This window comes from Taeniopygia guttata, chromosome W (assembly GCF_048771995.1).
Source record: "Taeniopygia guttata chromosome W, bTaeGut7.mat, whole genome shotgun sequence".
Lineage (NCBI taxonomy): Eukaryota > Metazoa > Chordata > Aves > Passeriformes > Estrildidae > Taeniopygia > Taeniopygia guttata.
The window spans coordinates 23,830,602-23,845,176 of record NC_133064.1 but is presented as its reverse complement, the minus strand read 5'-3'; positions in this window follow the sequence as shown (position 1 = coordinate 23,845,176).

Genomic DNA, 14,575 nt, shown 5'->3' with positions numbered 1-14,575 from the left:
CAGCTGACTGCAAAAAAATCCGAACATCGAAGGATAAGTCCCAGACAAGAGCTGCCCCCACCTCATACTTGTGCTGCCCTGACAGTCCCAGGGGAGCCTTACAAACTGACATCCGGAACCTGGACTGGTGAGTTTTCTTTCCCAGGGAAAAGGGCCGATGTTTTAGCTCCGAGTCATGTGGCCCTGAGCGGGAAGCTGACTGCAAAAAAATCTGAACATCGAAGGATAAGTCCCAGACAGCAGCTGCCCCCACCTCATACTTGTGCTGCCCTGACAGTCCCAGGGGAGCCCTACAAACTGACATCCGGAACCTGGACTGGTGAGTTTTCTTTCCCAGGGAAAACTGCCGATGTTTGTGCGCCGGATCCTGTGGCCCTGAGCGGGCAGCTGACTGCAAAATATCCGAACATTGAAGAAAAAGTCCCAGACAAGAGCTGCCCCCACCTCATACTTGATCTGCCCTGACAGTCCCAGGGGAGCCCTACAAACTGACATCAGGAACCTGGACTGGTGAGTTTTCTTTCCCAGGGAAAAAAGTCGATGTTTGTGCTCAGGGTCGTTTGACCCTGAGAGGGCTGCAGACCGCAAAAAATCCTAACATCGCAGGAAAAATCCCAGACAGGAGCTGCCCCCACCTCATACTTGTGCTGCCCTGACAGTCCCAGGGGAGCCCTACAAACTGACATCAGGAACCTGGACTGGTGAGTTTTCTTTCCCAGGGAAAACCGCCGATGTTTGTGCGCCGGGTCCTGTGGCCTTGAGTGGGGAGCTGACTGCAAAAAATCCGAATATTGAATGATAAGTCCCAGACAGGAGCTGCCCCCTCCTCATAGTTGTGCTGCCGTGACAGTCCCAGGGGAGCCCTACAAACTGACATCAGGAACCTGGACTGGTGAGTTTTCTTTCCCAGGGAAAAGGGACGATGTTTCCGCTCCGAGTCCTTTGGCCCTGAGCGGGAAGCTGACTGCAAAAAATTCCGAACATTGAAGGATAAGTCCCAGACAGGAGCTGCCCCCTCCTCATACTTGTGCTGCACTGACAGTCCCAGGGGAGCCCTACAAACTGACATCAGGAACCTGGACTGGTGAGTTTTCTTTCCCAGGGACAAGAGCCGATGTTTGCGCTCCGGGTCCTGTGACCCTGAGTGGGCAGCTGACTGCAAAAAATCCGAACATCGAAAGATAAGTCCCAGACAGGAGCTGCACCCGCCTCATACCTGTGCTGCCCTGACAGTCCCAGGGGAGCCATAAAAACTGACATCAGGAACATGGACTGGTGAGTTTTCTTTTCCAGGGAAAAGAGCCGATGTTTCTGCTCCGAGACCTGTGGCCCTGAGCGGGCAGCTGACGGCAAAAAAATGCGAACATCGAAGGATAAGTCCCAGACAGGAGCTGCCCCACACTAATACCTGTGCTGCCCTGACAGTCCCAGGGGAGCCATAAAAACTGACATCAGGAACCTGGACTGGTGAGTTTTCTTTCCCAGGGAAAAAAGTCGATGTTTGTGCTCAGGGTCGTTTGACCCTGAGAGGGCTGCAGACCGCAAAAAATCCTAACATCGCAGGAAAAATCCCAGACAGGAGCTGCCCCCACCTCATACTTGTGCTGCCCTGAAAGTCCCAGGGGAGCCCTACAAACTGACATCAGGAACCTGGACTGGTGAGTTTTCTTTCCCAGGGAAAACTGCCGATGTTTGTGCGCCGGATCCTGTGGCCCTGAGCGGGGAGCTGACTGCAAAAAATCCGAACATTGAAGGATAAGTCCCAGACAGGAGCTGCCCCCTCCTCATACCTGTGCTGCCCTGACAATCTCAGGGGAGTCCTACAAACTGACATCAGGAACCTGGACTGGTGAGTTTTCTTTCCCAGGGAAAAGAGCTGATGTGTGTGCTCAGGGTCCTGTGGACCTGAGCGGGCTGCAGACTGCAAAAAATCCGAACATCGAAGGATAAGTCCCAGACAAGAGCTGCCCCCACCTCATACTTGTTCTTCCCTGACAGTCAAACGGGAGCCCTACAAACTGACATCCGGAACCTGGACAGGGAGTTTTCTTTCCCAGGGAAAAGAGCTGATGTTTCCGCTACAAGTCCTGTGGCCCTGAGCGGGCAGCTGACTGCAAAAAATCGGAACATCAAAGGCCAAGTCCGAGATAGGAGCTGCCCCCACCTCATACTTGTGCTGCCCTGACAGTCCCAGGGGAGCCCTAAAAACTGACATCAGGAACATGGACTGGTGAGTTTTCTTTCCCAGGGAAAACCGCCAATGTTTGTGCGCAGGGTCCTGTGGCCCTGAGCGGGGAGCTGACTGCAAAAAAATCCGAACATTGAAGGATAAGTCCCAGACAGGAGCTGCCCCCTCCTCATACTTGTGCTGCCCTGACAGTCCCAGGGGAGCCCTACAAACTGACATCAGGAACCTGGACTGGTGAGTTTTCTTTCCCAGGGAAAAGAGCCGATGTTTCTGCTCCGAGACCTGTGGCCCTGAGCGGGCAGCTTATTGCAAAGAAGTTCGAACATCGAAGGATAAGTCCCAGACAGCAGCTGCCCCCACCTCATACTTGATCTGCCCTGACAGTCCCAGGGGAGCCCTACAAACTGACATCAGGAACCTGGACTGGTGAGTTTTCTTTCCCAGGGAAAAGGGACGATGTTTCCGCTCCGAGTCCTTTGGCCCTGAGCGGGAAGCTGACTGCAAAAAAATCCGAACATCGAAGGATAAGTCTCGGACAGCAGCTGCCCACACCTCATACTTGTGCTGCCTTGACAGTCCCAGGGGAGCCATAAAAACTGACATCAGGAACATGGACTGGTGAGTTTTCTTTCCCAGGGAAAAGGGCCAATGTTTCAGCTACGAGTCCTGTGGCCCTAAACGGGAAGCTGACTGCAAAAAAATTTGAACATCGAAGGATAAGTCCCAGACAGCAGCTGCCCCCACCTCATACTTGATCTGCCCTGACAGTCCCAGGGGAGCCCCTAAAACTGACATCAGGAACATGGACTGGTGCGTTTTCTTTCCCAGGGAAAAGAGCCGATGTTTGTGCTCAGGGTCCTGTGGCCCTGAGCGGGCAGCTGACTGCAAAAAATCCGAACATCAAAGGACAAGTCCCAGACAGGAGCTGCCCCCACCTAATACCTGTGCTGCCCTGACAGTCCCAGGGGAGCCCTACAAACTGGAATCAGGAACCTGGACTGGTGAGTTTTCTTTCCCAGGGAAAGGAGCCGATGTTTGCGCTCCGAGTCCGGTGGCCCTGAGCAGGCAGCTGACTGCAAAAAATCCGAACATCAAAGGACAAGTCCGAGACAGGAGCTGCTCCCACCTCATACTTGTGCTGCCCTGACAGTCCCAGGGGAGCCCTAAAAACTGACATCAGGAACCTGGACTGGTGAGTTTTCTTTCCCAGGGAAAAGGGACGATGTTTCCGCTCCGAGTCCTTTGGCCCTGAGCGGGAAGCTGACTGCAAAAAAATCCGAACATTGAAGGATAAGTCCCAGACAGGAGCTGCCCCCACCTCATACTTGTGCTGCCCTGACAGTCCCAGGGGAGCCCTACAAACTGGCATCAGGAACCTGGACTGGTGAGTTTTCTTTCCCGGGGAAAAAAGCCGATGTTTGTGCTCAGGGTCGTTTGACCCTGAGCGGGCTGCAGACAGTAAAAAATCCGAACATTGAAGGATAAATCCCAGACAGCAGCTGCCCCCTCCTCATACTTGTGCTGCCCTGACAGTCCCAGGGGAGCCCTACAAACTGAAATCAGGAACCTGGACTGGTGAGTTTTCTTTCCCAGGGAAAAGAGCCGATGTTTCTGCTCCGAGACCTGTGGCCCTGAGCGGGCAGCTGATTGCAAAGAAGTTCGAACATCGAAGGATAAGTCCCAGACAGCAGCTGCCCCCACCTCATACTTGTGCTGCCCTGACAGTCCCAGGGGAGCCCTTAAAACTGACATCAGGAACATGGACTGGTGAGTTTTCTTTTCACGGGAAAAGAGCTGATGTTTCTGCTCCGAGACCTGTGGCCCTGAGCGGGCAGCTGACTGCAAAAAAATGCGAACATCGAAGGATAAGTCCCAGACAGCAGCTGCCCCCACCTCATACTTGATCTGCCCTGACAGTCCCAGGGGAGCCCTACAAACTGACATCAGGAACCTGGACTGGTGAGTTTTCTTTCCCAGGGAAAAGAGCAGATGTTTGCGCTCCAAGTCCCGTGACCCTGAGCGGGCAGCTGACTGCAAAAAATCCGAACATTGAAGGATAAGTCCCAGACAGGAGCTGCCCCCTCCTCATACTTGTGCTGCACTGACAGTCCCAGGGGAGCCCTACCAACTGACATCAGGAACCTGGACTGGTCAGTTTTCTTTCCCAGGGAAAAGAGCCGATGTTTCCGCTACGAGTCCTGTGACCCTGAGTGGGCAGCTGACTGAAAAAAATCCGAACATCAAAGGACAAGTCCCAGACAGGAGCTGCCCCCACCTCATACTTGTGCTGCCCTGACAGTCCCAGGGGAGCCCTAAAAACTGACATCAGGAACATGGACTGGTGAGTTTTCTTTTCCAGGGAAAAGAGCCGATGTTTCTGCTCCGAGACCTGTGGCCCTGAGCGGGCAGCTGACTGCAAAAAAATGCGAACATCGAAGGATAAGTCCCAGACAGGAGCTGCCCCACACTAATACCTGTGCTGCCCTGACAGTCCCAGGGGAGCCCTACAAACTGACATCAGGAACCTGGACTGGTGAGTTTTCTTTCCCAGGGAACAGGGACGATGTTTCCGCTCCGAGTCCTTTGGCCCTGAGCGGGAAGCTGACTGCAAAAAAATCCGAACATCGAAGGATAAGTCCCGGACAGGAGCTGCCCCCACCTCATACTTGATCTGCCCTGAAAGTCCCAGGGGAGCCCTACAAACTGACATCAGGAACCTGGACTGGTGCGTTTTCTTTCCCAGGGAAAAGAGCCGATGTTTGTGCTCAGGGTCCTGTGGCCCTGAGCGGGCAGCTGACTGCAAAAAAATGCGAACATCGAAGGATAAGTCCCAGACAGGAGCTGCCCCACGCTAATACCTGTGCTGCCCTGACAGTCCCAGGGGAGCCCTACAAACTGACATCAGGAACCTGGACTGGTGCGTTTTCTTTCCCAGGGAAAAGAGCCGATGTTTGCGCTCCGAGTCCGGTGGCCCTGAGCAGGCAGCTGACTGCAAAAAATCCGAACATCAAAGGACAAGTCCGAGACAGGAGCTGCTCCCACCTCATACTTGTGCTGCCCTGACAGTCCCAGGGGAGCCCTAAAAACTGACATCAGGAACCTGGACTGGTGAGTTTTCTTTCCCAGGGAAAAGGGACGATGTTTCCGCTCCGAGTCCTTTGGCCCTGAGCGGGAAGCTGACTGCAAAAAAATCCGAACATTGAAGGATAAGTCCCAGACAGGAGCTGCCCCCACCTCATACTTGTGCTGCCCTGACAGTCCCAGGGGAGCCCTACAAACTGGCATCAGGAACCTGGACTGGTGAGTTTTCTTTCCCAGGGAAAAAAGCAGATGTTTGCGCTCCAAGTCCCGTGACCCTGAGCGGGCTGCAGACAGTAAAAAATCCGAACATTGAAGGATAAGTCCCAGACAGGAGCTGCCCCCTCCTCATACTTGTGCTGCACTGACAGTCCCAGGGGAGCCCTACCAACTGACATCAGGAACCTGGACTGGTCAGTTTTCTTTCCCAGGGAAAAGAGCCGATGTTTCCGCTACGAGTCCTGTGACCCTGAGTGGGCAGCTGACTGAAAAAAATCCGAACATCAAAGGACAAGTCCCAGACAGGAGCTGCCCCCACCTCATACTTGTGCTGCCCTGACAGTCCCAGGGGAGCCCTAAAAACTGACATCAGGAACATGGACTGGTTCGTTTTCTTTCCCAGGGAAAAGAGCCGATGTTTGTGGTCAGGGTCCTGTGGCCCTGAGCGGGCAGCTGACTGCAAAAAATCCGAACATCAAAGGATAAGACCCAGACAGGAGCTGCCCCCACCTCATACTTGTGCTGCCCTGACAGTCCCAGGTGAGCCCTAAAAACTGACTCCAGGAACATGGACTGGTGAGATTTCTTTCCCAGGGAAAAGAGCCGATGTTTCTGCTCCGAGACCTGTGGCCCTGAGTGGGCAGCTGACTGCAAAATATCCGAACATCGAAGGATAAGTCCCAGACAGCAGCTGCCCCCACCTCATACTTGATCTGCCCTGACAGTCCCAGGGGAGCCCTACAAACTGACATCAGGAACCTGGACTGGTGAGTTTTCTTTCCCAGGGAAAAAAGTCGATGTTTGTGCTCAGGGTCGTTTGACCCTGAGAGGGCTGCAGACCGCAAAAAATCCTAACATCGCAGTAAAAATCCCAGACAGGAGCTGCCCCCACCTCATACTTGTGCTGCCCTGAAAGTCCCAGGGGAGCCCTACAAACTGACATCAGGAACCTGGACTGGTGAGTTTTCTTTCCCAGGGAAAAAAGTCGATGTTTGTGCTCAGGGTCGTTTGACCCTGAGCGGGCTGCAGACCGCAAAAAATCCAAACATCGAAGGATAAGTCCCAGACAGGAGCTGCCCCCACCTCATACTTGTGCTGCCCTGACAGTCCCAGGGGAGCCCTACAACCTGACATCCGGAACCTGGACTGGTGAGTTTTCTTTCCCAGGGAAAACTGCCGATGTTTGTGCGCCGGATCCTGTGGCCCTGAGCGGGGAGCTGACTGCAAAAAATCCGAACATTGAAGGATAAGTCCCAGACAGGAGCTGCCCCCTCCTCATACCTGTGCTGCCCTGACAATCTTAGGGGAGTCCTACAAACTGACATCAGGAACCTGGACTGGTGAGTTTTCTTTCCCAGGGAAAAGAGCTGATGTGTGTGCTCAGGGTCCTGTGGACCTGAGCGGGCTGCAGACTGCAAAAAATGCGAACATCGAAGGATAAGTCCCAGACAAGAGCTGCCCCCACCTCATACTTGTTCTGCCCTGACAGTCAAACGGGAGCCCTACAAACTGACATCCGGAACCTGGACAGGTGAGTTTTCTTTCCCAGGGAAAAGAGCTGATGTTTCCGCTACAAGTCCTGTGGCCCTGAGCGGGCAGCTGACTGAAAAAAATCCGATCATTAAAGGATAAGTGCCAGACAGGAGCTGCCCCCACCGCATACTTGTGCTGTTCTAACAGTCCCAGGGGACCCCTAAAAACTGACATCAGGAACATGGACTGGTGAGTTTTCTTTTCCAGGGAAAAGAGCCGACGTTTCTGCTCCGAGACCCGTGGCCCTGAGCGGGCAGCTGACTGCAAAAAAATGCGAACATCGAAGGATAAGTCCCAGACAGGAGCTGCCCCACACTAATACCTGTGCTGCCCTGAAAATCCCAGGGGAGCCCTACAAACTGACATCAGGAACCTGGACTGGTGAGTTTTCTTTCCCAGGGAAAAGGGACGATGTTTCCGCTCCGAGTCCTGTGACCCTGAGCGGGCAGCTGACTGCAAAAAAATCCGAACATCGAAGGATAAGTCCCAGACAGCAGCTGCCCCCACCTCATACTTGTGCTGCCCTGACAGTCCTAGGGGAGCCCTACAAACTGACATCAGGAACCTGGACTGGTGAGTTTTCTTTCCCAGGGAAAAGAGCCGATGTTTGTGCTCAGGGTCCTGTGGCCCTGAGCGGGCAGCTGACCGCAAAAAATCCGAACATCGAAGGATAAGTCCCAGACAGGAGCTGCCCCCACCTCATACTTGTGCTGCCCTGACAGTCCCAGGGGAGCCCTACAAACTGACATCAGGAACCTGGACTGGTGAGTTTTCTTTCCCAGGGAAAAGGGACGATGTTTGCGCTCCGAGTCCTTTGGCCCTGAGCGGGAAGCTGGCTGCAAAAAAATCCGAACATCGAAGGATAAGTCCCGGACAGCAGCTGCCCACACCTCATACTTGTGCTGCCTTGACAGTCCCAGGGGAGCCCTACAAACTGACATCAGGAACCTGGACTGGTGAGTTTTCTTTCCCCGGGAAAAGGGGCAATGTTTCCGCTACGAGTCCTGTGGCCCTAAAGGGGAAGCTGACTGCAAAAAAATCTGAACATCGAAGGATAAGTCCCAGACAGCAGCTGCCCCCCCCTCATACTTGATCTGCCCTGACAGTCCCAGGGGAGCCCTACAAACTGACATCAGGAACCTGGACTGGTGAGTTTTCTTTCCCAGGAAAAACAACCAATGTTTTTGCCCAGGGCCCTGTGCCCCTTAGCGTGGAGCTGACTGCAAATAATCCGAATATCGAAGGATGGGCCACATAGAGAATCTGCCACCACCCTCTATTTCTGCTGCCCTGACAGTCCCAGGGGAGCCCTAAAACTGACATCAGGAACCTGGACTGGTGAGTTTTCTTTCCTAGGGAAAAGAGCCGATGTTTGTGCTCAGGGTCCTGTTGCCCTGAGTGGGCAGCTGACTGCAAAAAATCCGAACATAGAAGGATAAGTCCCAGACAGGAGCTGCCCCCACCTCATACTTGTGCTGCCCTGACAGTCCCAGGGGAGCCCTACAAACTGACATCAGGAACATGGACTGGTGAGTTTTCTTTCCCTGGGAAAAGAGCCGATGTTTCCGCTCGGAGACCTGTGGCCTTGAGCGGGCAGCTGACTGCTAAAAAATGCGAACATCGAAGGATAAGTCCCAGACAAGAGCTGCCCCCACCTCATACTTGTGCTGCCCTGACAGTCCCAGGGGAGCCTTACAAACTGACATCCAGAACCTGGACTGGTGAGTTTTCTTTCCCAGGGAACAGGGACGATGTTTTAGTTCCGAGTCATGTGGCCCTGAGCGGGAAGCTGACTGCAAAAAAATCTGAACATCGAAGGATAAGTCCCAGACAGGAGCTGCCCCCACCTCATACTTGTGCTGCCCTGACAGTCCCAGGGGAGCCCTACAAACTGACATCCGGAACCTGGACTGGTGAGTTTTCTTTCCCAGGGAAAACTGCCGATGTTTGTGCGCCGGATCCTGTGGCCCTGAGCGGGGAGCTGACTGCAAAAAATTCCGAACATTGAAGGATAAGTCCCAGACAGGAGCTGCCCCCTCCTCATACTTGTGCTGCACTGACAGTCCCAGGGGAGCCCTACAAACTGACATCAGGAACCTGGACTGGTGAGTTTTCTTTTCCAGGGAAAAGAGCCGATGTTTCTGCTCCGAGACCTGTGGCCCTGAGCGGGCAGCTGACGGCAAAAAAATGCGAACATCGAAGGATAAGTCCCAGACAGGAGCTGCCCCACACTAATACCTGTGCTGCCCTGACAGTCCCAGGGGAGCCATAAAAACTGACATCAGGAACATGGACTGGTGAGTTTTCTTTTCCAGGGAAAAGAGCCGATGTTTCTGCTCCGAGACCTGTGGCCCTGAGCGGGCAGCTGACGGCAAAAAAATGCGAACATCGAAGGATAAGTCCCAGACAGGAGCTGCCCCACACTAATACCTGTGCTGCCCTGACAGTCCCAGGGGAGCCCTACAAACTGACATCAGGAACCTGGACTGGTGCGTTTTCTTTCCCAGGGAAAAGAGCCGATGTTTGTGGTCAGGGTCCTGTGGCCCTGAGCGGGCAGCTGACTGCAAAAAATCCGAACATCGAAGGATAAGACCCAGACAGGAGCTGCCCCCACCTCATACTTGTGCTGCCCTGACAGTCCCAGGTGAGCCCTAAAAACTGACTCCAGGAACATGGACTGGTGAGATTTCTTTCCCAGGGAAAAGAGCCGATGTTTCTGCTCCGAGACCTGTGGCCCTGAGTGGGCAGCTGACTGCAAAATATCCGAACATCGAAGGATAAGTCCCAGACAGCAGCTGCCCCCACCTCATACTTGATCTGCCCTGACAGTCCCAGGGGAGCCCTACAAACTGACATCAGGAACCTGGACTGGTGAGTTTTCTTTCCCAGGGAAAAAAGTCGATGTTTGTGCTCAGGGTCATTTGACCCTGAGAGGGCTGCAGACCGCAAAAAATCCTAACATCGCAGGAAAAATCCCAGACAGGAGCTGCCCCCACCTCATACTTGTGCTGCCCTGAAAGTCCCAGGGGAGCCCTACAAACTGACATCAGGAACCTGGACTGGTGAGTTTTCTTTCCCAGGGAAAAAAGTCGATGTTTGTGCTCAGGGTCGTTTGACCCTGAGCGGGCTGCAGACCGCAAAAAATCCAGACATCGAAGGATAAGTCCCAGACAGGAGCTGCCCCCACCTCATACTTGTGCTGCCCTGACAGTCCCAGGGGAGCCCTACAACCTGACATCCGGAACCTGGACTGGTGAGTTTTCTTTCCCAGGGAAAACTGCCGATGTTTGTGCGCCGGATCCTGTGGCCCTGAGCGGGGAGCTGACTGCAAAAAATCCGAACATTGAAGGATAAGTCCCAGACAGGAGCTGCCCCCTCCTCATACCTGTGCTGCCCTGACAATCTCAGGGGAGTCCTACAAACTGACATCAGGAACCTGGACTGGTGAGTTTTCTTTCCCAGGGAAAAGAGCTGATGTGTGTGCTCAGGGTCCTGTGGACCTGAGCGGGCTGCAGACTGCAAAAAATCCGAACATCAAAGGATAAGTCCCAGACAAGAGCTGCCCCCACCGCATACTTGTTCTTCCCTGACAGTCAAACGGGAGCCCTACAAACTGACATCCGGAACCTGGACAGGTGAGTTTTCTTTCCCAGGGAAAAGAGCTGATGTTTCCGCTACTAGTCCTGTGGCCCTGAGCGGGCAGCTGACTGAAAAAAATCCGATCATTAAAGGATAAGTGCCAGACAGGAGCTGCCCCCACCTCATACTTGTGCTGCCCTGACAGTCCCAGGGGAGTCCTACAAACTGACATCAGGAACCTGGACTGGTGACTTTTCTTTCCCAGGGAAAAGAGACGATGTTTGCGCTCCAAGTCCAGTGGCCCTGAGCGGGTTGCTGACTGCAAAAAATCCGATCATTAAAGGATAAGTGCCAGACAGGAGCTGCCCCCACCTCATAACTGTGCTGCCCTGACAATCTCAGGGGAGTCCTACAAACTGACATCAGGAACCTGGACTGGTGAGTTTTCTTTCTCAGGGGAAAGAGCTGACGTTTGTGCTCAGGGTCCTGTGGCCCTGAGCGGGAAGCTGACTGCAAAAAATCCGAACATCGAAGGATAAGTCCCATACAGGAGCTGCCCCCACCTCATACTTGTGCTGCCCGGACAGTCAAACGGGAGCCCTACGAACTGACATCTGGATCCTGGACTGGTGAGTTTTCTTTCCCAGGGAAAAAAGTCGATGTTTGTGCTCAGGGTCGTTTGACCCTGAGCGGGCTGCAGACCGCAAAAAATCCGAACATCGCAGGAAAAATCCCAGACAGGAGCTGCCCCCACCTAATACCTGTGCTGTCCTGAAAGTCCCAGGGGAGCCCTACAAACTGACATCAGGTACCTGGACTGGTGAGTTTTCTTTCCCAGGGAAAGGAGCCGATGTTTGCGCTCCGAGTCCTGTGGCCTTGAGCAGGCAGCTGACTGCAAAAAATCGGAACATCAAAGGACACGTCCGAGATAGGAGCTGCCCCCACCTCATACTTGTGCTACCCTGACAGTCCCAGGGGAGCCCTAAAAACTGACATCAGGAACATGGACTGGTGAGTTTTCTTTCCCAGGGAAAACCGCCAATGTTTGTGCGCCGGGTCCTGTGGCCCTGAGCGGGGAGCTGACTGCAAAAAAATCCGAACATTGAAGGATAAGTCCCAGACAGGAGCTGCCCCCTCCTCATACTTGTGCTGCCCTGACAGTCCCAGGGGAGCCCTACAAACTGACATCAGGAACCTGGACTGGTGAGTTTTCTTTCCCAGGGAAAAGAGCCGATGTTTCTGCTCCGAGACCTGTGGCCCTGAGTGGGCAGCTTATTGCAAAGAAGTTCGAACATCGAAGGATAAGTCCCAGACAGCAGCTGCCCCCACCTCATACTTGATCTGCCCTGACAGTCCCAGGGGAGCCCTACAAACTGACATCAGGAACCTGGACTGGTGAGTTTTCTTTCCCAGGGAAAAGGGACGATGTTTCCGCTCCGAGTCCTTTGGCCCTGAGCGGGAAGCTGACTGCAAAAAAATCCGAACATCGAAGGATAAGTCTCGGACAGCAGCTGCCCACACCTCATACTTGTGCTGCCTTGACAGTCCCAGGGGAGCCCTACAAACTGACATCAGAAACCTGGACTGGTGAGTTTTCTTTCCCAGGGAAAAGGGCCAATGTTTCAGCTACGAGTCCTGTGGCCCTAAACGGGAAGCTGACTGCAAAAAAATTTGAACATCGAAGGATAAGTCCCAGACAGCAGCTGCCCCCACCTCATACTTGATCTGCCCTGACAGTCCCAGGGGAGCCCCTAAAACTGACATCAGGAACATGGACTGGTGCGTTTTCTTTCCCAGGGAAAAGAGCCGATGTTTGTGCTCAGGGTCCTGTGGCCCTGAGCGGGCAGCTGACTGCAAAAAATCCGAACATCGAAGTTTAAGTCCCAGACAGGAGCTGCCCCCACCTCATACTTGTGCTGCCCTGACAGTCCCAGGGGAGCCCTACAAACTGACATCAGAAACCTGGACTGGTGAGTTTTCTTTCCCAGGGAAAAGAGCAGATGTTTGACTCCAAGACCTGTGACCCCGAGTGGGCAGCTGACTGCAAAAAAACCGAACATCAAAGGACAAGTCCCAGACAGGAGCTGCCCCCACCTAATACCTGTGCTGCCCTGACAGTCCCAGGGGAGCCCTAAAAACTGACATCAGGAACCTGGACTGGTGAGTTTTCTTTCCCAGGGAAAAGGGACGATGTTTCCGCTCCGAGTCCTTTGGCCCTGAGCGGGAAGCTGACTGCAAAAAAATCCGAACATTGAAGGATAAGTCCCAGACAGGAGCTGCCCCCACCTCATACTTGTGCTGCCCTGACAGTCCCAGGGGAGCCCTACAAACTGGCATCAGGAACCTGGACTGGTGAGTTTTCTTTCCCAGGGAAAAAAACCGATGTTTGTGCTCAGGGTCGTTTGACCCTGAGCGGGCTGCAGACAGTAAAAAATCCGAACATTGAAGGATAAATCCCAGACAGCAGCTGCCCCCTCCTCATACTTGTGCTGCCCTGACAGTCCCAGGGGAGCCCTACAAACTGAAATCAGGAACCTGGACTGGTGAGTTTTCTTTCCCAGGGAAAAGAGCCGATGTTTCTGCTCCGAGACCTGTGGCCCTGAGCGGGCAGCTGATTGCAAAGAAGTTCGAACATCGAAGGATAAGTCCCAGACAGCAGCTGCCCCCACCTCATACTTGTGCTGCCCTGACAGTCCCAGGGGAGCCCTTAAAACTGACATCAGGAACATGGACTGGTGAGTTTTCTTTTCACGGGAAAAGAGCTGATGTTTCTGCTCCGAGACCTGTGGCCCTGAGCGGGCAGCTGACTGCAAAAAAATGCGAACATCGAAGGATAAGTCCCAGACAGCAGCTGCCCCCACCTCATACTTGATCTGCCCTGACAGTCCCAGGGGAGCCCTACAAACTGACATCAGGAACCTGGACTGGTGAGTTTTCTTTCCCAGGGAAAAGAGCAGATGTTTGCGCTCCAAGTCCCGTGACCCTGAGCGGGCAGCTGACTGCAAAAAATCCGAACATTGAAGGATAAGTCCCAGACAGGAGCTGCCCCCTCCTCATACTTGTGCTGCACTGACAGTCCCAGGGGAGCCCTACCAACTGACATCAGGAACCTGGACTGGTCAGTTTTCTTTCCCAGGGAAAAGAGCCGATGTTTCCGCTACGAGTCCTGTGACCCTGAGTGGGCAGCTGGCTGAAAAAAATCCGAACATCAAAGGACAAGTCCCAGACAGGAGCTGCCCCCACCTCATACTTGTGCTGCCCTGACAGTCCCAGGGGAGCCCTAAAAACTGACATCAGGAACATGGACTGGTGAGTTTTCTTTTCCAGGGAAAAGAGCCGATGTTTCTGCTCCGAGACCTGTGGCCCTGAGCGGGCAGCTGACTGCAAAAAAATGCGAACATCGAAGGATAAGTCCCAGACAGGAGCTGCCCCACACTAATACCTGTGCTGCCCTGACAGTCCCAGGGGAGCCCTACAAACTGACATCAGGAACCTGGACTGGTGAGTTTTCTTTCCCAGGGAACAGGGACGATGTTTCCGCTCCGAGTCCTTTGGCCCTGAGCGGGAAGCTGACTGCAAAAAAATCCGAACATCGAAGGATAAGTCCCGGACAGGAGCTGCCCCCACCTCATACTTGATCTGCCCTGAAAGTCCCAGGGGAGCCCTACAAACTGACATCAGGAACCTGGACTGGTGCGTTTTCTTTCCCAGGGAAAAGAGCCGATGTTTGTGCTCAGGGTCCTGTGGCCCTGAGCGGGCAGCTGACGGCAAAAAAATCCGAACATCGAAGGATAAGTCCCAGACAGGAGCTGCCCCACACTAATACCTGTGCTGCCCTGACAGTCCCAGGGGAGCCATAAAAACTGACATCAGGAACATGGACTGGTGAGTTTTCTTTTCCAGGGAAAAGAGCCGATGTTTCTGCTCCGAGACCTGTGGCCCTGAGCGGGCAGCTGACGGCAAAAAAATGCGAACATC